Source organism: Pan paniscus, chromosome 18, assembly GCF_029289425.2.
Source record: "Pan paniscus chromosome 18, NHGRI_mPanPan1-v2.0_pri, whole genome shotgun sequence".
Taxonomy (NCBI): domain Eukaryota; kingdom Metazoa; phylum Chordata; class Mammalia; order Primates; family Hominidae; genus Pan; species Pan paniscus.
This window is the reverse complement of record NC_073267.2, coordinates 95,490,805-95,516,152: the sequence shown is the minus strand read 5'-3', so window position 1 is coordinate 95,516,152 and position 25,348 is coordinate 95,490,805. Positions and strand designations below refer to the sequence as shown.

At 52.9% G+C, this 25,348-nt stretch overlaps 1 protein-coding gene across 1 annotated transcript in view; it reads left to right on the top strand.

Moving 5' to 3' along the window:
• The first annotated feature begins 14,297 nt into the window (after positions 1-14,297).
• C18H16orf74 (chromosome 18 C16orf74 homolog) overlaps positions 14,298-25,348 on the top strand; it is a 44,211-nt gene continuing 33,160 nt past the window's right edge. Inside the window, exon 1 of the mRNA XM_003820851.5 lies at positions 14,298-14,508. The gene's annotated coding sequence lies outside the window, so the exon portion shown is untranslated. The remainder of the gene's footprint in view (positions 14,509-25,348) is intronic.

Genomic DNA, 25,348 nt, shown 5'->3' with positions numbered 1-25,348 from the left:
GGAAGATCGCATTCATTTGATGCACAATTCATTTGCTCGTGGAGAAGTCACTGCCGGAAGAGAATTTCTGAGCATCCAGCTTTTTTCTCGGGAGCTGCAGGGGAGCTGTAACCACCCTCCATCCTCAGCTGAGGCAGCCAGGGGCTCCTGGGGAGGTGAGCTGGCTCTCCAGGCTCCCAGGACAACTTAAGGGCGGGCTCTAGGACTCAGGGAATTCCCCTTCTGTGCAGACACCACTCTGTCAAATTTTTTTTTGGCTGAAAGATGGAAAGACGGGGCGATTGGTTGTGAAGTCCTCAGCAACCTTTGATATGCGGATGGACCCTGGAGTGCCGGGGTGCCCTTCCAGAGAGACTGGGCCATAGGGAGAGGGCCCAGCCCCGAGGCTCAGCCGTAAGCCGTCAGCAGCCAGAGCAGGTACCACCTGCCTCTTAAGGGGTTAGCCTAGGCACCAAGCGCCAGTGGGTGATGTGGCACCTGTAGACTTTAAAAATAATTTTCAATCTCTGGAAAAGGAAAGAAATGAGCATTGATTAGAGGCAGTATACAGAAGGGGGTAAAAATGCAAATTCTGAACCCGACTGAGTTCAAATCCTGGCTCCGCCACTTACCTGGCTGGTAATTCTGGGCAACTTACTTCACCACCCTGTGCCTCAGCGTCCTACCTGTAAAATGGGAGCATAATGAGTGTCTGCCTTTTATGCGTGCTGTGCTTACGTGGCTTTTTGGTGTCTAGCACATAGCAAGCTCTCACTAAATGTTCACGACTGCTAATGATGAGGGGCTTCCGTTTCCAGATGCTGGTCGTTAAAACATGGCTGTATTTTTGTCCTACATCAAAATAGTTCCACTGACATAGGTACTGTCATCCCTGTTTTTCAGACGTGGGAACTGAAGCACAGGGAGATTAGATGGCTTTCTCAAGGTCAGTCATTCTTTTTTTTTTTTTTTTGAGACGGAGTCTCGCTCTGTCGCCCAGGCTGGAGTGCAGTGGCGTGATCTCGGCTCACTGCAAGCTCTGCCTCCCTGGTTCATGGCATTCTCCTGCCTCAGCCTCCCAAGTAGCTGGGACTACAGGCGCCCGCCACCACACCCGGCTAATTTTTTGTATTTTTAGTAGAGACGGGGTTTCACCATGTTAGCCAGGATGGTCTCCATCTCCTGACCTTGTGATCCACCCACCTCAGCCTCCCAAAGTGCGGGGATTACAGGCGTGAGCCACCACGCCCGGCCTAATTTTTGTATTTTTAGTAGAGATGGGGTTTCACCATGTTGGCCAGGATGGTCTCAATCTCGACCTCGTGATCTGCCCGCCTTGGCCTCCCAAAGTGCTGGGATTGCAGGTGTGAGTCACTGCCCCCGGCCAAGCCTGGAATTATATCAGTGTCAGCTCCACGACTAGGCAGAGATCCCCTCGGTAAAGGGTCTGGGTGTCCCTGTGTTTTGTATTCCTAGACCTAGACCTGCACTGTCCTGACTGGCACAGGTGGCTCCAGAGCCCTTGACCCCTGGCTGGCTCGAGTCAAGGTGTGCTTTAATGTAAAATACACACCAGCTTTCCAAGACTTAAGACAAAAAGAAGAGAAATGGAAACTATCTTATTTTAATATTTTAATATTAAATCAAATATTAATATTGATTTAATATTAAAATTAAAATAATTTTAATATTGATGACATGCTGAAATGATAATTTTTGGATAAATTGGGTTAAATGAAAGATGTTATTACAATGAATTTCACCTGTTTCTTTTTACTTTTCTTTTTTTTAACATGGCTACTGGGAAATTGTAAGTGGCACTTGTGGCTTGAGCTAGATTTCTATTGGCCGTAGGCCTTGCCGGCCTGGTGTCCCACAGGAGGTGCCCAGGAGGGCTTCGTAAGTGGATGAATGGATGAATAAGCGAGTCAGTGAGCGAATGAAGGAGTGTGGGAGGGAACAGACCCTTGAGAACAGGACCACGGTGCGTCAGAGTCCCAGCTGGCCCCATCCCTGGTGTTCCCAGACTGTGCAGAGAGGCAGGTCCCTTGGTGAGGGGCCTCACGCGAGGTGAAGTGAGTGAATGGGCTGAGGAGCCATGCCCATGAAGGACTGCCCGAGCGTTCCCCAGCCAGCCTACTCCCTGGGCAGGGCCTCACGGAAAGCCCCACGCTGACCCGGGAAGCAGCATCCTGCAGAACAGCTCAGGCCCCTCTGGGGTCCGGTGTGCACCCCTGGCCCCTCCCAGCCCCTGGCCAATGCATGTGACACCCCCTTGCTTCTAGCACTTCCTCCCATGTGTTCATCCAAAGCCCACGGGGGGCCAGGACCACACTGTAGCAGGCTTAGAGCCACCTGCTCTGCCTGCCCCAGAGGCCTCACGAAAGAAGAATGCCAAAGCTGTGCTCAGCCCCCAGGGCACGGTGCCCAGGCCAGCCCCAGCAGGGGCCTGCACACCGTGGCGCCCACTGTGATGCTCGAGAAAAGTTAACTTTGAAGCTGCCAGTCCGAGCAGCTGAGCCAGGCAGGCTTTAGGAAGAGTGTTAAGGCTTCTAACCCTGCAGCCTCTGGTTCACCCATGTACAGTTGGGGCATGTGGTCTGAATCTCGCAGGGAAGCCCGCTGGACTCAACAGCACTCCCCTCTCTTTTCAAAGATGTGCGGAAACCCTACTCATTTGGAATACTTGGGAAAAAATATTTTACTTAAGGTTTCAGGTACCTGACTTTTAGCCCCTTAAGCACAATGCTTAATTAAACATGGTAATGGTTTTAGGGGAGAAATGTCTAACGATGGCATTTCTCCTTTTCTTTATGACAAATGGTGGTGTAGGGAGGTACGAGGCTGGACTCTGTTGGACCAAAATGCTCTTGGCACTACTGGGCATAGAGCACTGGACTGGGAGTCCCTCCACAGCTCTCGCAGCGGCCACCCTGTTTGGATGTTGGGTATCCTTTTCACAGTTCTTCATTCTCCTCCTCTGGTCATCAGCTCTCGCTCCTGCTGCGTCAGGGCAGGGCAGCGTGTTCAACCTCCTTCCCTGCAGCCCCTTCCCCGCAGCCTACCTAAACCATCTTCAGACGGCTGCTTCTGCTACACTCAGCTGGAAAAGCCAAGCTTATTCAGCATGTGTACAGTTAGGCCAAAAGTTTGGGCCAGCTCTTGCCTCTGATCGCTGGGTGGTCTTTGGTGCCAGGCTTTGGGTCCCCCTAGACTCCTCTGCTGCCTCCTGATTCTCTGTCGAGGTGTGGACAGGTGAGGTCCCCAGGTGTGCCGTCAAATAAATGGCATTCCTGTCCTTCTCAGGATATAATTGGTCTATGAACAGAAATGGCTATTGCTCGAAGGCAACAAGTTCCCTGCAGTTAGCAAAGTACCAATCTTTGTGTCTTCGAGATGGTTTCAACATCTGCTACTTCCTGAATTTGGCAGGAAATAATTAATTCAACAAAGCAAGCTCACCCATGGGCTGAGTGGGGCACAAGGCTGAAATCTGGGAGCTATGCTTCATCCCTGTCCGCCTGGCCACAGATCCCATCCCTGCCCCTACCCCACCCACCCCACGTCTCAGGGACTCACTTTACCTCTCCACTCCCCGACACACCCATCCCATCTTTCCATACCACGATGTCAACCCCAAGCAAAGCTGGGGCCTCCAACTCTCTTGTTTTGGGAGGTTCCACTCCTGAGCCCAGCAAGCTTATAAAAAAATCCCACCCATTTACACCATTAAATACCATTTGTTCTGGAACATTTAAAAACTAATTTTTATAATTTTGCATTTGAAATTATTTGGCTAAAGGTAACTTAAATGTAATGGTGGGCTGGGCGTGGTGGCTCACGCCTGTAATCCCAGCACTCTGGGAGACCAAGGCGACCTCACCTGAGGTCGGGAGTTCGAGACCATCCTGACCAACATGGAGAAACCCCATATCTACTAAAAATACAAAATTAGCCAGGCGTGGTGGCACATGCCTGTAATCCCAGTTACTTGGGAGGCTGAGGCAGGAGAATCGCTTGAACCCAGGAGGCAGAGGTTGCATTGAGCCGAAAATGCGCTATTGCACTCCAGCCTGGGCAACAAGAGCGAAACTCCGTCTCAAAGAAAAAAAAAAGTAACGGTGGCCGTGACTGCTTGGCAATCACGCATATTCAGGAAGACTGGTGAAGCTAAACTTCATTTGGCTTCTAAACATACTGAAATCGTTGTGAAGACTACACTTAATGACAAAGTTTCTGTGTCTTAAGTAAACTTTTATTAGCTTGGATTTTGCAGTTTTCTCCATATTTCAGAACCCATAAGGTTTTTTTTTGTTTGTTTTTTAACTTTTGGACTAGATAATACATTTTCATGATCCAAGTTGCAGGAGGAACAAAGGACATAGAGAAAAAGTCTCCCAGGACCTCTGCCCACCCCATTCCCTTCCTCACAGGCAGCCAAAAGCCCTGGTTTCCATTGGAACCTTATGGAGATGTTTTATGCTTCAGAAAGTGCAGATCCAGGTTCTCCTCCCTTTTTATTTTTATTTTTACTTTGAGAGGGAGTCTCGCTCTGTCACCCAGGCTGGAGTGCAGTGGTGCGATCTCAGCTCATTGCAACAACCTCCACCTCCCAGGTTCAAGCGATTCTCCTGCCTCAGCCTCCCCAGTAGCTGGGATTTCAGGTGCCCACCACCACGCCCGGCTAATGTTTGTATTTTTAGTAGAGACGGGGTTTCACCATATTGGCCAGGCTGGTCTTGAACTCCTGACCTCATGATCCACCCGTCTTGGCCTCCCAAAGTGCTGGGATTACAGGCGTGAGCCACTGCGCCCAGCCTCTCCTCCCTTTTTTATGCAATGATTGAACATTTGTATGGTCTTCTACACCTTGCATTTTTTCACTTGGAGATCTTTCCATATCAGAACGTAACAGCCCAGGCACAGTGCCGTGCACGTGTCATCTCAGCACTTTGGGAGGCTAAAGCAGGAGGATCACTTGAGACCAGGAGGTTGAGACCAACTTGGGCAATATAGTGAGACCCCGTTTTTACAAAAAATGAAAACAATTAGCCAGGCATGGTGGCGTGCTCCTGTACTCCCAGCTCCTTGGGAGGCTGATATGGGAGGATCGCTTGAGCCCAGAGGGTGGAGGTTGCAGTGAGCTATGATACGCCACTGCACTCCAGCCTGGGCCACAGAGCAAGATCTCGTCTGAAAAACAACAACAACAACAAAAAGGATATAAAAGCTTTGTCATTCTTTATTTCTTTATGGCTACGAAGCAATCTTTTGCTTTTAGTTTTGAGGTTTTTTTTCCGCTCTGGAACATCTTTATAGGCTCCTGGGGAGCTCACCGACCCAGGCATTGCCCACCTCCCAACACAGCCCCCATTCTCCTGACTGAGTTCTCTGTGCCCCAACAGCCCTGCCCTGCGCCCACTCACCCCACCAGCAGGTGGAGCCGGCTTCCCAGGCAGCCACTGATCTGACCTCCCGCCCCTGCTGAAAACGCCTCCGTAGCCAGCTGCTAGCATTGGCACAGAGTTCCAGAATGGGACCCCAGCACCTGCAGGTCTCCGAGGATCACACTGCCCATGCCCTCGGGTCCAGCCCATCAGCCTCCTCCCTGCTGATCCTGCCCTCCCGGCCCTGCCCTCTCTAATCCCAGCCCTGCCATCTGCCCCTCCGGCCCCTCCACTTTGCTTCCACACCCGCCTCACACTCACCATCAGTCAGGGTCTCTGCCCACGGCCTCAGGCTCCATGAGGCAGGGGTCTTGCTTGTCTGTTCCCCAGACTGCCAGCACCTGACCAAGTGTCCAGCACGTATGAGCTGCTCAGGAAATAATGTCAGGAATGAATGAGCGAGTGGGAGACTGCCATAATTCTTCCTGTCCCAAGCGTGGGCTAGGAAATTTGAGACCTGACTCCTAATCCCAAATGCCCCCACTCATGGGGGACCTGCGGCAGCTCGCTCCTCACGTGACAGCCTGACCCTCCTTGCTTGCATCAGTGGGGCGCCCCCAAGGCCCGGCGCGGCTCCTCCGTCGTCTTCAGCGCCCCACCTGTCTCTTTTCCTCCCCTTCATCTCCTGCTGTCCCATGGCTTCTGCTTTCTGGCTTCCTTCCTCTTTCCGTGTGAATCTTTTTGTTTTCTTAGCACCAACTTTGCCCTCCTACCTCCTCCCTGCAGGAGGGCTGCCCCCCACCACCGGGGGCCAGGCTGTTCCTCTTTCTATGTGTGTTTTTGAGACAGGTTCTCACTCGGTTGCCCGGCCTGGAGTGCAGTGGCGCGATCGTAACTCACTGCAGCTTTGAACTCCTGGGCTCAAGTGATCCTCCCACCTCAGCCTTCCGAGTAGCTGGGACTACAGGCATGCTCCACCATGTCCAGCTAATTTTTAAATTTGTTTTCTTCCCATGTTGCCCAGGTGTGGAAATCCTAGCCTCAAGCCATTCTCCTGCCTAAGCCCTCCAAAGTATTGGGGTTAGAGGTGCACACTGCCATGCCCAGCTATGTTCCTCCCTCTCTGCTGCAGAGCCAGCCTTTGGGACTGTGGGGCCCATGCACCCTCGGCTCTGCCACAGCAGTGGGGCTGCCTGGCATCTGTGGCATCTGTGGGTTATGTGGTCATGTCAGGGCCTGGCTGCTGTGCTGGGTGAAGCACCCCTTCCCTCCCTTGACCTCCCTTCCCTCCATTATTGTTTTATTACAGCCTCAATGAGGAGCCTTTTTTTTTTTTTTTTTGAGACAGAGTCTCGCTCTGTCGCCCAGGCTGAAGTGCAATGGCGCAATCTCAGCTCACTGCAACCTCCGCCTCCCGGGTTCAAGCAATTCTCCTGCCTCAGCCTCCTGAGTAGCTGGGATTATAGGAGTGTGCCACCATGTCCAGCTAATTTTTGTATTTTTAGTAGAGATGAGGTTTCACCATGTTGGCCAGGCTGGTCTCGAACTCCTGACCTCGTGATCTGCCCACTTAGGCCTCCCAAAGTTCTGGGATTACAGGCATGAGCCAGTGCATCTGGCAAGGAGGCATTTTCATGTCGTAAAATTCACCTGTTTTAAGTATTCGATTCAATACTTTCAGTGAACTGACAGGTCTCTCTGCCCCTTTGCAGGCCCTCCTCCTTCCCAGCCCCAGTCCCAGGTAACAACCCATCTGTTCTCTGTTGCTAAGGACTTGCCTGTTCTGGACATTCCATACAAATGGAGCCATACAGTATGTAGTGTTGTGTGACTGGCTTCCTTAAGCATCATGTTTTTGAGGTTTATCTACATTGTAGCATGTATCGGCACTTTATTTCTTTTACGGCTGAATAATACTCCATCATAGTCCTGGCACGGGTGCCCACATCTATAATCCCAGCACTTTGGGAGGCTAAGGCGGGCAGATCGCTTGAGCCCAGGAGTTCCAGACCAGCCTGGGCAATATGGTGAAACCTCATCTCTACAAAAAAATACAAAAATTACTGTATTTTTATATACAAAACGCTGTGGTGGTGCAGCATGCCTGCAGGCCCAGCTATTCAGGAGGCTGAGGTGGAAGGATCAATTGAGCCTGGGAGGTCAAAGCTGCAGTGAGCCAAGATCATGCCACTGCACTTCAGCCTGGGTGACAGAGTGAGACCCTGTCTTCCCAAAAAAACAAAAACACCCGCCATCATCTGGCTGGACCACATTTGGTTTATCCGTTCATTCGTTGACCCACAACCCACAGTTGGGTTGTTTCCATTTGTGGCTACTGTGAGTCAAGCACTGTGAACATGAGTGTCTAAGTCTTTATATGAACATGTGTTCTCTTGGCCAGTACCTAGAAGTGAAATTGATGGAGCGCATGGTAAATAAATGCTTAACTTTTTAAGATTCTGCCAAACTGCTTTCCAAAGGGGCTGTATTATTTTACATTCCCAGCAGTCATTTAAGCATTCTTACCCACGCTTACCAATATTTATTTTCTTTTTTTAAAAAATCACAGCCATCCTAGTGTGTATGAAATGGGATCTCACTGTGGTTTTGATTTGCATTTCCCCGATGACTAATGATGTTGAGCATGTTTTCACGTGTGTGTTGGCCATTTGTATATCTTCTTCGGTGAAATGTCTACTGAAATCTTCTGCCCAGTGGTGTTTTTGTTTTTGAGACAGGGTCTCGCTCTGTTGCCCAGGCTGGAGTGCAGTGGTGCGATCATAGCTCACTGCAGCCTCGACCTCCTGGGCTCAAATGATCCTCCTGCTTCAGCCTCCCGAGTAGCTGGGACCACAGGCACATACCACCATGCCTGGCTAATTTTTTACTTTTTGTAGAGACAGGGTCTCCCTGTGTTGCCCAGGTTAGTCTGGAACTCCCAGGTCAAGCCATTCTCCCACTTTGACCTCCCAAATTGCTGGGATTACAGGCATGAGGTAGTGCGCCCAGCCCAGTCTTTTGGGGGTTTTTTTTGGTTTTGGGGTTTTTTGTTTTTGTTTTTGTTTTTGAGATGGGAGTCTCACTCTGTCACCCAGGCTGGAGTGCAGTGGCGCGATCTCAGCTCACTGCAACTTCTGCCTCCTGGTTCAAGCTATTCCCTGCCTCAGCCTCCCGAGTCTTTTTTTTTTTTTTTTTTTTTTTTAAGACAGGGTCTTGCTATTTTGATGATGTGGCCAACTATTCTTGGGACTTCCCCTCTGTTGGGAGACGCTTTTTGTGCTAGGTACAACAGCCTGGGCTTGAGTCTGTTTCCTGTCATCCCTTTAACACCTGGGTGGCCACTGTGTGTGACTCTGATCCATGTCCACTGAGGGACAGCACGGTGAGAATCCCAATCGGACTGCCTAGCGGGAACCCAGGCTCTGACCCCCACTCTCCTGGGGCAAAAGTGAGGACACCGCTCTATGCATCAGTCACTTCATCTGCAAAAGGGGAATCAAAATAGTACTGACCTCAGAACTCTATGCAAAGTTTGTATTTGAAGCAGTGCCTGGAACTTAGGCAGCTCACCACAAACACTAGCTATGATTCGTCTGGTTCCCTCGACTTCATGGTGAATTAACATTCACGCTCACTCCATCTTCACAGCGGTCCTCTGAGTGGTTCTCCTCAGCCCATGCTGGGGTGAAACACTGACACCCAGAGAGGCCGAATTATGTCACTAAGGTCTCACACAGCCCGTGAGGGGCTGCCGAGGCTTCAGCCCAGGTCAGGGGATTCCAGATCCCCTGCCACCTCGCTCCCCGACGGCTGCTCCCAGGAAGACAAAGTGAGGTTCATTCCATCCGCCTGAAATCTCAGGCAGAGGCTGTTCCGACGTCCCTGGGCCCCACGCTGATGCTGCTCAATAAACCAGTGCCTGCCAGGGGCCCAGGCATAGGGCTCAGTGGTGAAAGACTCAGCTCCCGCTGCTGCAAGAGGAACCCTTGGCCCTAAGGGAGGCAGAGCTGTGGGGGGTGGGGATAGAGGGCACCGGTGTTTGGGGACACACTCAGGAGGCCGGTGTGGGGCATGAGGAGGGGGCATCTCAGAGCGGGGGCTGCAGAGCCACAGGCTGAGCCTCCTGCATGGATGGGGTGTCCCTGCCTGTCCCCTTGCCGCCAACCCCGCTCCTGGGGCCTGTCTCCCCAGAGCCTGTACTTCTTTTTTTTTTTTTTATTTTGAGACAGAGTCTCACTCTGTCACCAAGACTGGAGTGCAGTCACGTGTTCTCGGCTCACTGCAACCTCCGCCTCCCGGGTTCAAGCGATTCTCATGCCTCAGCCTCCCGAGTAGCTGGAGCTATAGGTATGCGCCACCAGGCCTGGCTAATTTTTGTATTTTTAGTAGAGACAGGGTTTCACCACATTGACCAGGCTGATCTTGAACTCCTGACCTCAGGTGATCTGCCCACCTCGGCCTCCCAAAGTGTTGGGATTAGAGGCGTGAGCCACTGTGCCTGGCCCTGTACTTCTTTTTGTTTGTTTTTTTGGCTTTGTTTATTTTTTGTTTTTGAGACAGGGTTTCACTGTGTCGCCCAGGCTGGAGTTCAGTGGTGTGATCTCAGCACTGTGTCCAGCCTGCAGCCACCTTTAACCCTCCACGCTGCTTAAGAAACCATTGTTGGGCCAGGCGCAATGGCTTACGCCTGTAATCCCAGCACTTTAGGAGGTTGAGGTGGGCGGATCACGAAGTCAGGAGTTCGAGACCAGCCTGGCCAGCATGGTGAAACCCCCATCTCTACTAAAAATACAAAAATTAGCCGGGCATGGTGGCACACACCTATAATCCCAGCTACTCAGGAGGCTGGGGCAGAAGAATCGCTTGAACCCAGGAGGCGGAGGTTGCAGTGAGCAGAAATCATGCCACTGCACTCCAGCCTGGGCTGCAGAGTAAGACTCTGTCTCAAAAAAAGAAAAGAAAAGAAACCATTGTTGAATAGGAAACCGAATGTCACAGGTGAACCACGTGTTGGTAGGACGTGGGGAGTTGTGAATGGGAAGAGGGTCTCCCTGCTAGCCCCACTCCCCACCCTGCAGGACCCCTAGGAGGTGATGCGGAGCCCCCGGGCTCAGGTCCCTGCAGAGTGGGGTGTGGCTGCGGGGTGCTCCTCTCATCCTGCACCCGGAACCCAGAACTTTCCTGGGAGCTTTTCCTCCTGACGCCCACAGGGCAGCTCCCTTGCACCTGCCAGGGCTTCCTCTACAATCACTGGCTCACAGAAGCTTTTTCCTGCCCATCCTGTCTACAATTTTGACTCCCCACCCCCAGCCTTTATAGCCTCCGCTGTAAGCATTTTCCCCGTAGCACTCAGGCGCTGGTGCCCATGAGGGGCAGGGTTTGGCCTGTCTCTCTCAGCCTCTCTATTCTCAGGGCCTGGAGTGGTGCCTGATGGGCGCCAGTAAATGTGTAGAGCTCTTGTCAAACTGTGCACAGGAAGCTGCTCTCCCAACCATTAATCCCCAAGGGGAGACGGGGGGAGAAATTGCTCTAATTCTTCTTCTCCTACTTCCTCTGCAGACCGAGTCTCCAGGTCTGAGAAGGAAAGACGGGACTCAGAGGGCTTTGGTGTCAGGGGCCTACCTTCCCATCCTGTACCCCGCACCTGAAGAATCCCAGCCTCCAGCACCTGCCTTTCCCCGCACTCCAGGGGATTCTGATCACAGGCAGGTGTGGGGCCACAGCCCTGGCCTCGTCTCCGGGGTCTGCAGGCTCAGTGCTCCCTGCAGCTCTTCCCAGGTGGTGGGACAAGGTGAGGCTGCTGAGCGGGACTCTCCTCCCAGAGGCCATGGGTCCCCACTAGCAGCTGCCCGCTACCAGCCCCACCCCAAGGTCAAGACCAAGTTTCTCTGGCAGGCACTTCACCTGGCTGCCAGGAAAGTGACGTGCAGCTGGGCTTTCTGCTGCTAGATTCAAAGTTCTCTGTCAGAGCCAACTATTAACATCATCTGGGTCAGCCTCGACCTCCTAGGCTCAAACAATCCTCCCACCTCAGCCTCCCAAGTAGCTGGAACTACAAGCATGCGCCACTATACCTGGCAAATTTTTATATTTTTTGTAGAGATGGCAGGGGTTGTGTGTGGGGATGTCTCACCATGTTGCCCAAGCTGGTCTCGAGCTCCTGGACTTGAGTAATCCTCCCGCCTCAGCCTCCCAAAGTGCTGAGATTACAGCCATGAACCACCACACCTGGCCTCACCTAGGGGTTTTTACGTAACACCCATACCTGGGCCCTACCTGGGCCAATTAAGTCAGAGCCCATGGGGCGAGGCCAGGACCTGGGTATTTGCTTCATTCATTTTTATTTATTTATTTGTCAGCTTGCCAGGTGATCCTGGCATGCAGTCAGGACCGGGAACTATTGGAAAATACTCAGGGGTTCTCAGCCAAGGGCATGGTGCTCCCAGGGGACAGGTGGCAATGTTGGGAGATATTTTTTGGTTGTCATGACTTTGAGGAACAGCTCTCCTGGCACCTCGTAGGTAGAGGCCAGGGATGATTCTCAGCACCCACAAGGCGCAGGACAGCCCCCAGCACAAAGGGTGACCGGCGCAGATGCCAACAGCGCAGACACTGGGAAAGTGACGCTGGAGTGTAAACCCACTGTTCTCAGGGCAGCAGCCTCCTGGGGGAGGAGGCAGCCGGATTCTTTCCACTCCTCATCTCAGTCTGTACAGTTGACAAAACACATCCTCCTCAGCCTCCAATCATTAGTGCACCGTCCCCTCCCCCAGGGCTGAGGCTTGGGCCAAACTCCCCTGGGATGAGCGGCTCCTGTCTCCGCTGGGGGCAGGAGAGCGCAGGAGTGGAGACAGAGCAGAGTCAGAAGGCAGTCCTCACTGGCTGGGAGACCCAGGACCTGTGACCTCCCTAAGCCTCGGGCCCCACACCTGAGAGGGTTGTCATGAACAGGCAGTGACGTGAGGGCCACCTGCCCAGTTGGCGCCAGGTTAAACACATAACCTGATAAATAAGTAAATCCCCAGTTCTCCTTTGAGGAAACTGAAGCCCAGAGACAAGCTGATCTCCACCAGTGTCACTCCTTCTGCACCCTTCCAGAACAAGAAAGCAGGGGTGAGGGCAACTGCTTGTCTGTCATCCCTAGGGACTTCCGCTGCCACCATTAGAGGAGACAGTTCACAGCAGCTCTGCCCCAAAGCTCCCTAGAGAGGAGCAGGACATAGGACCCTCAGCAGCCCAGGAAATGGCCCCTTGGGACCTTCAGGAGGTGCTGCACTTCCCCAGGGACCCGCTGACTCCTGAGGGGCTGGGGCACAGGGATCCCCTGGGATGGGCAGGAACCGGCAGTGCGGGGGAGATAGATATTAATCAAATCTTTGCACAATCATGAAAGGGAACCTGGCTCCAGGGCAGGCACAGCTGGGCTGGGAGGTGACTGACGGAGGAGGGAGACATTGTGCCGTGGGGTCCCGGAGCCTTAGTTCTTAGTCGCCTAGGCTTGTCCATCTCAGTTCCTCGGAAGCCTAGGTCTGGTCCCTGCCTCCCCACACCCAGCGAAGGGCCGGCACACAGCCAGGCATGATGATTTGCCCACAGCCAGCTTGTTGAGCCCCCTCCCCCTCCTACCCTGAAGCCTCTGAGCTCTTCCTGGCTTTCTAGCCCCTCCCCAGGGATGTGCCCTCAGCAGGGAGCCACCTGCACAGGCCTCCCCCAGCCCAGCAGCTGGGGCAGCAGCTTTGATGGGCACGCCCACCACCCCAGCACCGGCCAGCGGCAGGTCCCATCCTGCCTCTGGAGGGTGGGGACGAGTGGAAGGAACGTCCTGCCCCAGGCCTGCCCCTTCTCTTTGTTAGAGGCGGGGGAGTGGGGGACATGATACATTTCCTGCCTGTCAGTCTGGACTCTATAAGGTCAGGGGAACCTAAAGATCGCTCCATTTTTAGGAATGACTCAAGCAGCAGCACACGGCTAGGAAGATGACTCCATTTCCTGCAACTCTTTGCCACATTCACTAAAGGAATGTCACTTTCCTGCTCTGTGACTCAGTTTCCCCTTCTAAGCCTCCAGAAATATATAGGGCAGGGGGTGTGGAGACGTTGGGCTTGTAGGGTGGACAGGGTACCACAGGCTTGTGACAATGACGTGGAAAGCACAGGGCAGGCATCTTTCTGTTCCTCCTGCCCCACTGGGCAGGTGTCTGCAGAGGCCTCCACACAGGTAGGGCTGACGGAGGGAGTGTGCCTCCTAAGAAGCTCATCTGGCCAAAAGACCTCTGTGTCCACACCGCGGGGAGCTCTGTGTCCACACCGCGGGGAGGTGGGGGATTCCTCTCCCTGATGCTCATCAAGGTCATCACCAAACACCTGAAGCTGCCCAGGGGGCCAGGAGGCAAGCCCTGACCTCCTTGTAGGCTGTAACCCAGGGTTCGCCCCCGAAGTGGGGTGCAAAGGCTTGCGTGGAGAGCAAAAGGGAACCCCCACAGCTGCAGCCACAGGGAAGGGGCACTGCCTACCAGTCCCTGGGGTCCTGCACAAGGGGAGGGCGGCTGCAGACGGCGAGATGGGGCGGGGGGGCTGTTCTCGCCTCCCCTCTTCGCTTCTGGGCGGCGAGGTCCACTGAACCCGGGCCCCCCAGTATGGGAGGAACCCTGGTGCCCTTTTTCAACACCCAGGGCTGGGGTGCAGGGCCTCAGGGAGCCCGGCACCCAGCTCCGGAGAGGGGCGCACGGTGGGGAGCCCTACGGGCCGCGGCCCAAACTTTCCCCGGGACTGCCCAGGGCCTGGAGGGAGGAAACAGGCAAGCAGCGAGGGGTCGGGACCGCCGCCGAGGGCGCCGGGCGGGTCCTGGCACGCTCCCCAAGGAGGCGACGGGCGGGCCCGCTCCGCCCCGCGCCTGGCCCGTGCAATCCTGGCGCCCGCGGCCCGGCGGCTGCCGTCAGCGCCGCCCTCTAGGAGCGGGGCGGGACCGCGGGAGGCGCGCGGCTGCCCGAGCGCCGGCCGGGCCATGACCCCCGCTGCTCTCTCTTGCAGGCTCGTCGCCGCGGCCCCCCGAGCCCGACCGCCGCCGCCACCACCACCAGCGCCCGGGCGGGCCTCGCGCGCCTCGGGCGCGGCTCCGCAGTGAGCCCACCAAGAAGGAAGCGGTGAGTGCCCCGCGCCTCGTGCCCGCCGCCCCTTCCCCGGGACGCCCGCCTTCCCCGAGCAACACAGCCCCGGCCGGGCGGCGTCCACGCCTCGCAAGCTCTAGCCGCTGCAGGGGCGCGGCCCGGGGGTCAGTGGGGGACCCACGCGGGCCCGGGCGTCCCCCCAACTTCTTGCAGACTTTGCTGCGGAGACACGGGCTTTGGGAAACTTGGCCCGGCTCTGGCCGCGCTGCAACTTGCACGGCGGTGGGGGTGTGTCCCCGCGCGGAAGCCTCTGGCCCCCCACTCACCACAGGCCACCCCGCGCCGTCACGAGTTCCTTGGGAATGGACCAGAACGCCATTCCTGAGAGCTGGAAGGCAGCCCGGCGGGGGGCGGGGGCAGGAGGCCTCCCGAGGAACCATTTCCCCTCTATCGAGTATTTCCAAATCTATTATTTATGAACTGCCTCACTTAGGGGCCCCCCTGCGCTCCCAGGGCATCAAAGCAGGTTTGCAACCGCAAAGGGCGACCCGTGTGGACGCACGCGCTCCTTCTCCTGGCTGGCTGCGCTCGAGCGGAACTAGGGGAGGCCTCAGTAAAAAGGGGCACCCGCAGTCCCCCCAGGGATAGGCGGAGGGCGGGGTCGGAGGGCGGCTGGGACTTCTCTCAGACCGCCTCTGGCTGCGGGGCCCAGGTGGAATCAAGGGAAAATGTGTGCAGGCTCGACAGGCTTTGGAGCCCGGAGGAAGAGGGAGGAAGGGAAGGCTGCGAGGCAAAGGCACTTCTGAGGTAGTGCAGTTCTCGGGGAACGAACGCCTCAATGTACAGGTTAGGAAACTGAGGCTCTGAGAGGCATACCCTGAGTCACAGGCTCTGGCGTTTCCTGCCTAGACCCCACCCATCCGACGCTGTGGGGAGGCCCCTGTCCTGGGCTGGGTTAACTCCAAAAAGCACCCTCACCTGTGCGGGCCACGCCCTCCTTGGGTTCTGCGCCCCCACCGCTGGGGACCCGGTCCTGTGGATGGGAGGAGGCCGTGTATTTATGGAAACACTTAATCCCTCACCAGCCCCAAGGAGGCTGAAAGCTCACCACCTAATCTCGTCTCCCTGGAAGCGCCTTCCCATGCCGGTGGGGTGCACCCCAGACCCACGTAGAGTGTATTTTCCCAGCTCAAGGTGCAGGTTACCTCTGGAGACTTGAAATGGGAGCGTCCCGTCAGTGGACACTGAAGAAGAGCGCAGTGATAGTTCATGCTTACGGAGCACTCCTCGTGCACCAGACCCTGCGTTTTCTGTTTTAATCCCCTGACCAACTCTCCAATCAAATACTGTCAGCCCCATTTTAAAGATGAGGAAACAGGGCCGGGCACAGTGGCTCACGCCTGTAGTTGCAATACTTTGGGATGCCAAAGCTGGAGGAGTGCTTGAGGCCAGGAGTTCGAGACCAGCCTGGGCAACACAGTGAGTCCCCCCAGCTACTAAAAATTTTTTAATTAGCTGGGTGTGGTGCATACCTGTAGTCCCAGCTACTTAGGAGGCTGAGACGGGAGGTTTCCTTGAGCCCAAGAAGTTGAGGCTACAGTGAGCTATGATCACACCACTGCATTCCAGCCTGGGCAACAGAGGGAGACCCTGTCTCTTAAAATAAATAAATAAATAAATAAAAATTAAAAAATAAAAATGAGGAAACAGAAGCTTGTAAAGGCAAAGTCACTGACACAAGGTTACATGGCTGGAAAATGGCAAGGCCAGGCCTGGAACCCTGAGCCGTGGTACTGAATTGCTCTTACCTGCAGTGGAAGCCAGGCTAGGCCTCTGGGCCTGCTAAGTGTAATCCCCCATCATTAAAAAGATTAGTAAGTGATGATGGGGCCCAGGCACAGTGGCTCACACCTGTGATCCCAGTGCTTTGGGAGGGTGAGGCACGAGCATCACCTGAGGCCAGGAGTTTGAGACCAACCTGAGCAACATAGTGAGACTCCTTTCTCTAAAAAAAAAAAAAAAAAAAAAAAAAAAAAGATTAGTAAGAGATTGTAAACCAAAAAAAAAAAAAAAAAATCAAAGCCTCCCAATCATCTGAATGGACCACTCCCCTTGGCTAAGGGCATTCCAGAGTTAACCTGAAAAGCTGGTTCAGGCCATGATGAGAAGTGGGGTCAGACATGCCTCATTATACTCTCTTGCCTTTTGAAATTCAGACCCCGCTGACCAGCATTAACATCAGTGCAGACCTTCAGACTAATAGGACAGTCCCTTTAAGTCTGATAAGAAACATGTACAATCTGTTCTCTCTCAAGCCAAACCCCTTATCATAACCCAGACATTCCTTTCTATTGATTCCAGGTCTTTAGATAATAACTCTTTTGGGTTTTTTTGTTGTTTTTTGTTGAGACAGTCTTGCTCTGTCGCCCAGGCTGGAGTGCAGTGGCATGATCTCGGCTCACTGCAACCTTCGCCTCCCAGGCTCAAGTGATTCTCCTGCCTCAGCCTCCTGAGTAGCTGGGATTACAGGTGCGTGCCACCATGCCCGGCTAATTTTTGTATTTTTAGTAGAGATGGGGTTTCACCCTGTTGGTCAGGCTGGCCTCAAACTCCTGACCTCGTGATCCACTCACCTCAGCCTCCCAAATTGCTGGAATTACAGGCGTGAGCCACTGCCCCCAGCCCAGATAATAACTCTCTCAACCATTTGCCAATCAGAAAATCTTTGAATCCTCCTATGACCCAAAAGCCATGTCTCCCCATCCCACCTACTTCCCCCTTCAGTTGTCCCACCTTTCCAGATGAAACCAATGTATGTATGTGTGTATATATATATATACACATATATATACACACACACATATATACACACACACACACACACACACATATATATATATATATTTTTTTTTTTTTTTTTGAGACAGAGTCTCGCTCTGTCACCCAGGCTGGAGTGCAGTGGTGCAATACCAGCTCACTGCAACCTCTACCTCCCGGGTTCAAGCAATTCTCTACCTCATCCTCCTGAGTAGCTGGGATTACAGGCATCTGCGCCACACCTGGCTAATTTTTTTGTATTTTTAGTAGAGATGGGGTTTCACCAAGTTGGCCAGGCTGGTCTTGAACTGCTGACCTTGTGATCTACCTGCCTGAGCCTCCCAAAGTGCTGGGATTACAGGCATGAGTCCTTGCGCCCAGCTGGAACCAATGTATATCTTACATGCTCTGACTGATACCTTGTGTCTTCCTAATGTATAAAACCAAGTTGTAGACCAACTACCTTGGGCACATATTCTCTGGGTCTCCTGAGGCCATTGGTCACTCACATTTGACTCAGAATAAATCTCTTCAAATATTTTACAGTTTGATACTTTTTGTGGGCAAGATGATATGCCCATTGTAATAAGTGTACATGAAAAGTGTGCACCAGGTCAAGAAAGAGACCTTCAGCCCCCCAGGACACCCCCAGAAATCCCTTCATGCTCCTCCCAGCCATGGTTTCCCTATGGGTAGCCGTTAACCTGACTTCGAAGAGCAGACCCCTTTTATTAATTTTGAGATGGGGTCTCTCTGTTGCCCAGGCTGGAGTGCAGTGGCATGATCATGGCTCACTGCAGCCTCAACCTCCTGGGCTCAGGTGATCCTCCCAACTCAGCCCCCCAAGTAGTTGGGACCACAGGTGTGTGCCATCATACCCAGCTAATTTTTGTATTTTTTTGTGGAGACAGGATTTCACCATATTGCTCTGGCTGGTCTCAAAGCCCTCTTATTTTTTGATAAATGTTTTTATTGATGTATAATGTACAGAAAGGTGCTCAAATCCTAAAGGTGTTCAGCTCTATTATTTCACGGTGGCCCAGAGTCGGCAGTGGGCAAGTATTTTGCTGTGAGTCACATGGCTCATCCGTGGGAGGCCAAGCAGGTGGGGATTTCGGTGGGCCTCCTGCCTCCACCCCATCCTGTTTCACTTCCTGCTGGTGAAGGCTTCCTGTGGGCCAGGTGGAGGTCCTGGCCACTCAGAGCGGGACTCACTGTCCCCGCAGGACCGTGGCTAAGCTGAAGGCAGCCCTCCCTTTTGCGCTCTGTGGACCAGGATGGAAGCACATGAATGCTTGCAGTATCGCTTCCCAACCCAGTTCCTTTGGCTGGAGTTGCAGGAATTCTAATCCTGCTGCAGAAAGAAAGTGGCTTTCCTAAAGAAGGAAGAAAAGCACCATGTGTGTCGTGAGCCTGCTGGGAGCCCCGCTTGCCCGCACTCTCTTCCCTGCTTGCAGCATGACCAGGCCCAGAGAGCTGAAGGGGCTTACCCAGCCTCACCGACCACCCTGCCCCACTGGGATTGGAGCCCACTCACCTGGCAGACAGTCACATTCTTCAGCTGTGACTCTTCTTCAGCCCTGCCCTCTTCTGGGTCCTCCTCCCAGGAGGTCTTTATTAGGCAAGCAGGGCAAGGTGCCACCGTGACTCAGGACCTCCATGGGGTTACTCTGATTTCATCTGGGAGGTGGGTCTGCAGGAACCAGTTCATTCACTTTCCCTGTCTGGTTCTCCAGGTCCCCATCTGGGACAGCCAGACGTTAGAAATCAGATGACCTTGAATAGGGTGGTCAGATTCAGCAAATAAACACAAGGATAACTAAGTTATCCAGCTAAGTTTTTGTTGTTGTTTTTGTTTGTTTGAGGCGAGTCTCACCCTGCCGCCCAGGCTTGAGTGCAGTGGCGCGATCTCCACTAGCTGCAGCCTCTGTCTCCCAAGTTCAAGCAATTCTCCTGCCTCGGCCTCCCTAGTAGCTGGGATTACAGGCGCCCTCTGCCACGCCCGGTTAATTTTTGTATTTTTAGTAGAGACGGGGTTTCACCATGTTGGCCAGGCTGGTCTTGAACGCCCAGCCTCAAGTGATCTGCCCGCCGCCTCATGCTCCCAAATTGCTGGGATGACAGGAATGAGCCACCGCGCCCAGCCCCAGCTAAGTTTAACTGCAGATAAACAATGAATAGTTTTTATGAGTGTGTCCCATGCAATAACTGGGCATCCTGTATTTTACCTGGCCATCTCTCTCTGACCACTTCCAGCTCTAGATTTGTATGAGGCTCTCCAGGATGGGTTTATCTCATAGCCTAGAGCTGAACTTCTGTGATCCATAGAAGTGGTAACTGAAGGGAATCGGCAAACGTTGGAGCCCGCTTTGAAAAGCAGGGTCCCTCCAGCCAGCGGGAGATTCTGTCTCTGGTAGGCAGTGAGCAGGGTCCCTCAGCCAGCGGGAGATTCTGTGTCTTTGAAAAGCAGGGTCCCTCCAGCCAGCGGGAGTTTCTGTCCCTCATAGTCAGTGCTATGCCTTGGTTGCTTTTGACTTTATGAAAGAACACATCATTTTGCTTTTCTGTTTGCACTGAAAATCTGTAGAGGGCAAGCTGACAAGCAGTCATGTTGTGAGCTGGTAATTTGTGGCACCTGCCTTCAAGGCTGTTGCAAAAACAAACACAGCCAACATGGAAGTGGGACCTGTCCCTGGAGATGCTCTTGGCCTTAGAGAAGCTGTGTGGCATGCATGACATCTAATGTCTGTCTGTCTTGCCACCCCTCGGGAGGGAGTGGACCTCTGCCGAGGAAGTCGGTTTTTATAATTGCCCATTGCCTATCCTTGTCACCATAGAGAATCCGTGACCATTTGGCGACAGGAAGATTTTTTTTTTTTTTTTTTTTTTTTTTTTTGTGAGACAGAGTTTCATCTTGTTGCCCAGGCTGGAGTGCAATGGTGGAATCTCAGCTCACCACAACCTGCAACTCCCAGGTTCAAGCGATTCTCCTGCCTCAGCCTCCCGAGTAGCTGGGATTACAGGCGTGCACCACCATGCCTGGCTAATTTTGTATTTTTAGTAGAGATGGGCTTTCTGCATGTTGGTCAGGCTGGTCTTGAACTCCCAACCTCAGGTGATCCGCCCACCTCAGCCTCCCAAAGTGATGGTATTACAGGCGTAAACCACCTCACCCGGCTGACGGAGAGATTTTTTTTTTTTTTTTTTTTTTGAGATGGAGTCTTGCTTGCTCTGTTGCCCAGGCTGGAGTGCAGTAGCGCGATCTCGGCTCACTGCAAGCTCTGCCTTGTGGGTTCACACCATTCTCCTGCCTCAGCCTCCCAAGTAGCTGAGACTACAGGCGCCCACCACCATGCCTGACTAATTTTTTGTATTTTTAGTAGAGACAGGGTTTCACCGTGTTAGCCAGGATGGTCTCGATCTTCTGACCTCGTGATCTACCCGCCTTGGCCTCCCAAAGTGCTGGGATTTCAGGCATGAGCCACCGCACCTGGCTGCTGACAGGGAGATTTTTATGCCTGGGTGCAAGAAAGAAGCTGTTCTTCTTCAAGCTGTTGTGCAAATAATTAACAATCTGATATTTCAACGGGAACATAAACAGAGCCCAATTCAATATGAAACGGAAGTTTTTCACACCCCTGCAAATGTGTGAAAAAGATAGAACATTTATACCTAAACTAGCAGTTCTTTTGGGCCCAACTGCTCCCATACCATCATGCCAAGCTAAGGGTATCCTTGCCTTAAATCTTTTTTTCTCCCATTAAATCTTTATTTTCTTTTTCTTTTCTTTTTTTTTTTTTTTTTTTTTTTTTTTTTTGAGACGGAGTTTTGCTCTTGTTGCCCAGGCTGGAGTGCAATGGTGCAATCTCGGCTCACCGCTACCTCCGCCTCCGAGGTTCAAGCAATTCTCCTTCCTCAGCCTCCTGAGTAGCTGGGATTATAGGCATGCACCACCACACCCGGCTAATTTTGTATTTTTTTTTTTCTTTTGAGACGGAGTCTCGCTCTGTCGCTCAGCCTGGTGTGCAGTAGCACAATCTCGACTCATTGCAAGCTCCGCCTCCTGGGTTCTCACCATTCTCCTGCCTCAGCCTCCCGAGTAGCTGGAACTACAGGCGCCCACCACCACGCCCGGCTAATTTTTTTGTATTTTTAGTAGAGACGGGGTTTCACCGTGTTAGCCAGGATTGTCTCGATCTCCTGACCTCGTGATCCGCCCGCCTCGGCCTCCCAAAGTGCTGGGATTACAGGTGTGAGCCACCGCGCCCAGCCCAATTTTGTATTTTTAGTAGAGACAGGGTTGCTCCGTGTTGGCCAGGCTGGTCTCGAACTCCTGACCTCAGGTGATCTGCCCGCCTCAGCCTCCCAAAGTGCTGGGATTACAGGCTTGAGCCACTGCGTCCGGCCTTAAATCTTTATTTTCTAGTTACAAAGATACATGTGTTTGTAACAAACTCAAACAATCTAGAATTCTGGCGTGTGGAATAGAACACTGCAACCCAGTGCAGTGATGTGGGCTTGGCTTTAGTGTCTGGCAGCCCAGAGCTGTAGCTTGCTAGCCCTGGGTGCTGGGAGTCACTGGACAGCTGAGAGCCCCAGCTCCTCATTTATAAAACAGGATGATGATAATGTTTATCTCTTAGGGCATTGTTAGGGTTCAGTGGCATCGTTTTTATAGCAAACTTGGCCCACAATTTGGCACATTGAAAACAGCTGGATATCTATCAGCTGATATTGTCATGACGATGATGATAAAGTTTAAGGTAATAGTGGCTCTTCCCCATGTTTAGACAACTGTATGGCTTCTATTCAGACAGATGTAGAATCAAAGCTGTAACTCCTCCTTGTCAGACATTTCAGCTCATGTAAGGGGCCTCTCGCATGTAAGCATCTGTGGTCTCTGCAGGGGGCTGGCCCCAGATCTCAAAGGGAGTGGACAGGGCTCTCCACACTCCCACATAAATTCACCCCCAACACAACAGGCCACACTGTGGAATTGGGGCCACGTAGTGGGGGTGCCCTGGTGGTACCTAGTGGCAATCACACTGATGATGATGATGAGGATGATGATGGTAAAGGTGGCAGCAACAATGATGACAGTGACAAGGATGACAACAGTAGTGAGGTGACACCTGTCTTAGTCCATTTGTGTTGCTGCAAAGGAATACCTAAGGCTGGATAATTTATAAAGAAAAGAGGTTCATGCTGGGCACCGTGGCTCACGCCTGTAATCCCAGCACTTTGGGAGGCTGAGGCAGGCGGATCACCTGAGGTCGGGAGTTCAAGACTAGCCTGATTAACATGGAGAAACCCCATCTCTACTAAAAATACAAAATTAGCCGGGTGTGGTGGCGCATGCCTGTAATCCCAGCTACTCGGGAGGCTAAGTCAGGAGAATCACTTGAACCCAGGAGGCGGAGGTTGCAGTGAGCCGAGATCGCACCATTGCAGTCTAGCCTGGGCAAAAAGAGTGAAACTGTGTCTCCAAAAAAAAAGTTTCATTTAGCTCACAGTTCTGCATGCTGGACAAGAAACATGGCGCCAGGATGGTGAGGGCCTCAGGCTGCTTCCACTCAAGGTGGAAGGTGAAGGGGAGCCACAGAGATTGTGTGGCAAGAGGGTGGCAGCAAGTGGGAAGCAGGGAAGGTGCCAGGCTCTTTTATTTTTTCTGAGATGGAGTCTCGCTCTGTCAACCAGGATGGAGTGCAGTGGCATGATCTCGGCTCACGACAACTTCTGGCTCCCAGGTTCAAGCGATTCTCATTCCTCAGCCTCCTGAGTAAGTGGGATTACAGGCATGCACCATCATAGCCAGCTAATTTTTGTATTTTTACTAGAGACGGGGTTTTGCCATGTTGGCCAGGCTGGTCTCAAACTCCTGACCTCAAGTGATCCACCCACCTCAGCCTCCCACAGTGCTGGGATTACAGGCGTGAGCCACCACGCCCAGCCACCAGGCTTCTTTTTAACAGCCAGCTCTTGCAGGAACCACTAGGGAGCGAACTCATCCATTACTGTGAGGACGGCACCAAGCAAGCTGTTCATGAGAGATTACCCCATGACCCAGACACCTCCCATCAGGCCCAATGCTCCGAATCAAATTTCAACATGAGGTTTGGAAGGGACAAATATCCAAACTATATCAATAAGAATGATGAGAACAATGATGATGATGAAGATGATGGTGACAACTCTGTCCCAGGCCCTGTCCTGGAGGCTGGTGGCTCAATGCCTGTTTGGCAGAGGAGGACACAGAGCCTGGGGGACCGAGCCCCAGCACCTCAGACTCGGGAAATGACCTGCTTGAGGTGGCACATCTCCTCTAGACTCCCAATTCTTTCTTGTCTCCTCAGCCAGTCCTGTGCCTACCGCCTTTGTGCTGTCCTTGGAGGGAGGCAGAAGCAGGATGACAATGAGGGCAAGTTCAGGGACACTGGGGGAGATCGTGTGAAAACTTTCCGTGTGGGAGTTCCACACACCCCACATCAAATTGCCATATGTGGACGTGACCACCCTCGATGTTGCACCTGCCGACCCTCACTGCATCCTGCCCCCAGTGTCACCTGAATCCCGGCTGGAGCTGCTCCTGGTCTCCCATCCTCTGGTTTGCTTCTTCCCTCCTTCCCTCCCTGCCTTCCTTCCTTCCCCTGTGTGTTTTGAGGTAGGGGTCTTTCAAATTGCAAGACAGCTGTTCAGAGAAAACCTGTCAGTTCCAGACACCTCTTCTGGGAGGTGGTGCTGCCTGGCATGGCATAATACAGATCCTTTGCTCGGCCGGAGCCTGGCCCCAGGAACGCATCTCCACCAAATCGTAGAAGCTGCTAGCAGGAAAACGGGATCTGACGCACATGCTGCCGCCCGCATCCTGCCCTGGGAGACCATGGTGGGGAGCCCAGGCATTGTGCAGGCTCTCATTGAGCTGCCCTGTCTCTTCTGGATGTTGCCTTTCTTTCCTTTTTAAGCCTTTTTCTTGAAGCAGTTTAAAAGTTAAAGAAGAGTTGTGAGAATATGAAGAGGCCCTGCAAATATCCTTCGCCAGAAATGAACATTTACCTACACGCGTGTCCTCATCTGTCCCTGCACGTATTCATGCGTATCATTATGTTCCTGCTGAACAATTTGAGAGTTAAGTTACGGAAATGATGACTCTTGAGCCCAGACACGTCAGTGTATATTTTCTTTCTTTTTTTTTTTTTTTTTTTGAGGGTCTCACTCTCTTGCCCAGGCTGGAGTGTAGTGACACAATCTCAGCTCACTGAAACCTCCGTCTCCCAGGTAGCTGGCATTACAGATGCCCGCCACCACGCCCGGATAATTTTTTTTTTTTTTTTTTTTTTTTTTGAAACAGAGTCTCGCTCTGTGCCCCAGGCTGGAGTGCAGTGGCACGATCTCGGCTCCCTGCAAGCTCCGCCTCCCGGGTTCACGCCATTCTTCTGCCTCAGCCTCTCTAGTAGCTGGGCCCGCCACCACGCCTGGCTAATTTTTTGTATTTTTAGTAGAGACGGGGTTTCACCGTGTTAGCTAGGATGGTCTCGATCTCCTGACCTCGTGATCCGCCCACGTCAGCCTCCCAAAGTGCTGGGATTACAGGCGTGAGCCACCGTGCCCGGCCACACCTGGATAATTTTTTGTATTTTTAGTAGAGAGATGGGGTTTCACCATGTTGGCCAGGCTGGTCTCGAACTCCTGACCTCAGGTGATCTGCCCACCTCAGCCTCCCAAAGTGCTAGGATTACAAGGTGTGAGCCACCATGCCTGGCCGTCAGTCTATATTTTCTAAGAGCAAGGACCATTTCTTTTTTTTTTTTTTTTTTTTTTGACACAAAGTCTCGTTCTTGTCGCCCAGCCTATGGTGCAATGGCGTGATCTCGGCTCCCTGCAACCTCTGCCTCCTGGGTTCAAGCGATTCTCCTGCCTCAGCCTCCCGAGTAGCTGGGATTACTGGTGCCTGCCACCACGCCTGGCTAATTTTTGTATTTTTAGTAGAGACAGGGTTTCACCATGTTGGCCAGGCTGGTCTCGAACTCCTGACCTCAGGCGATCCACCCGCCTCGGCCTC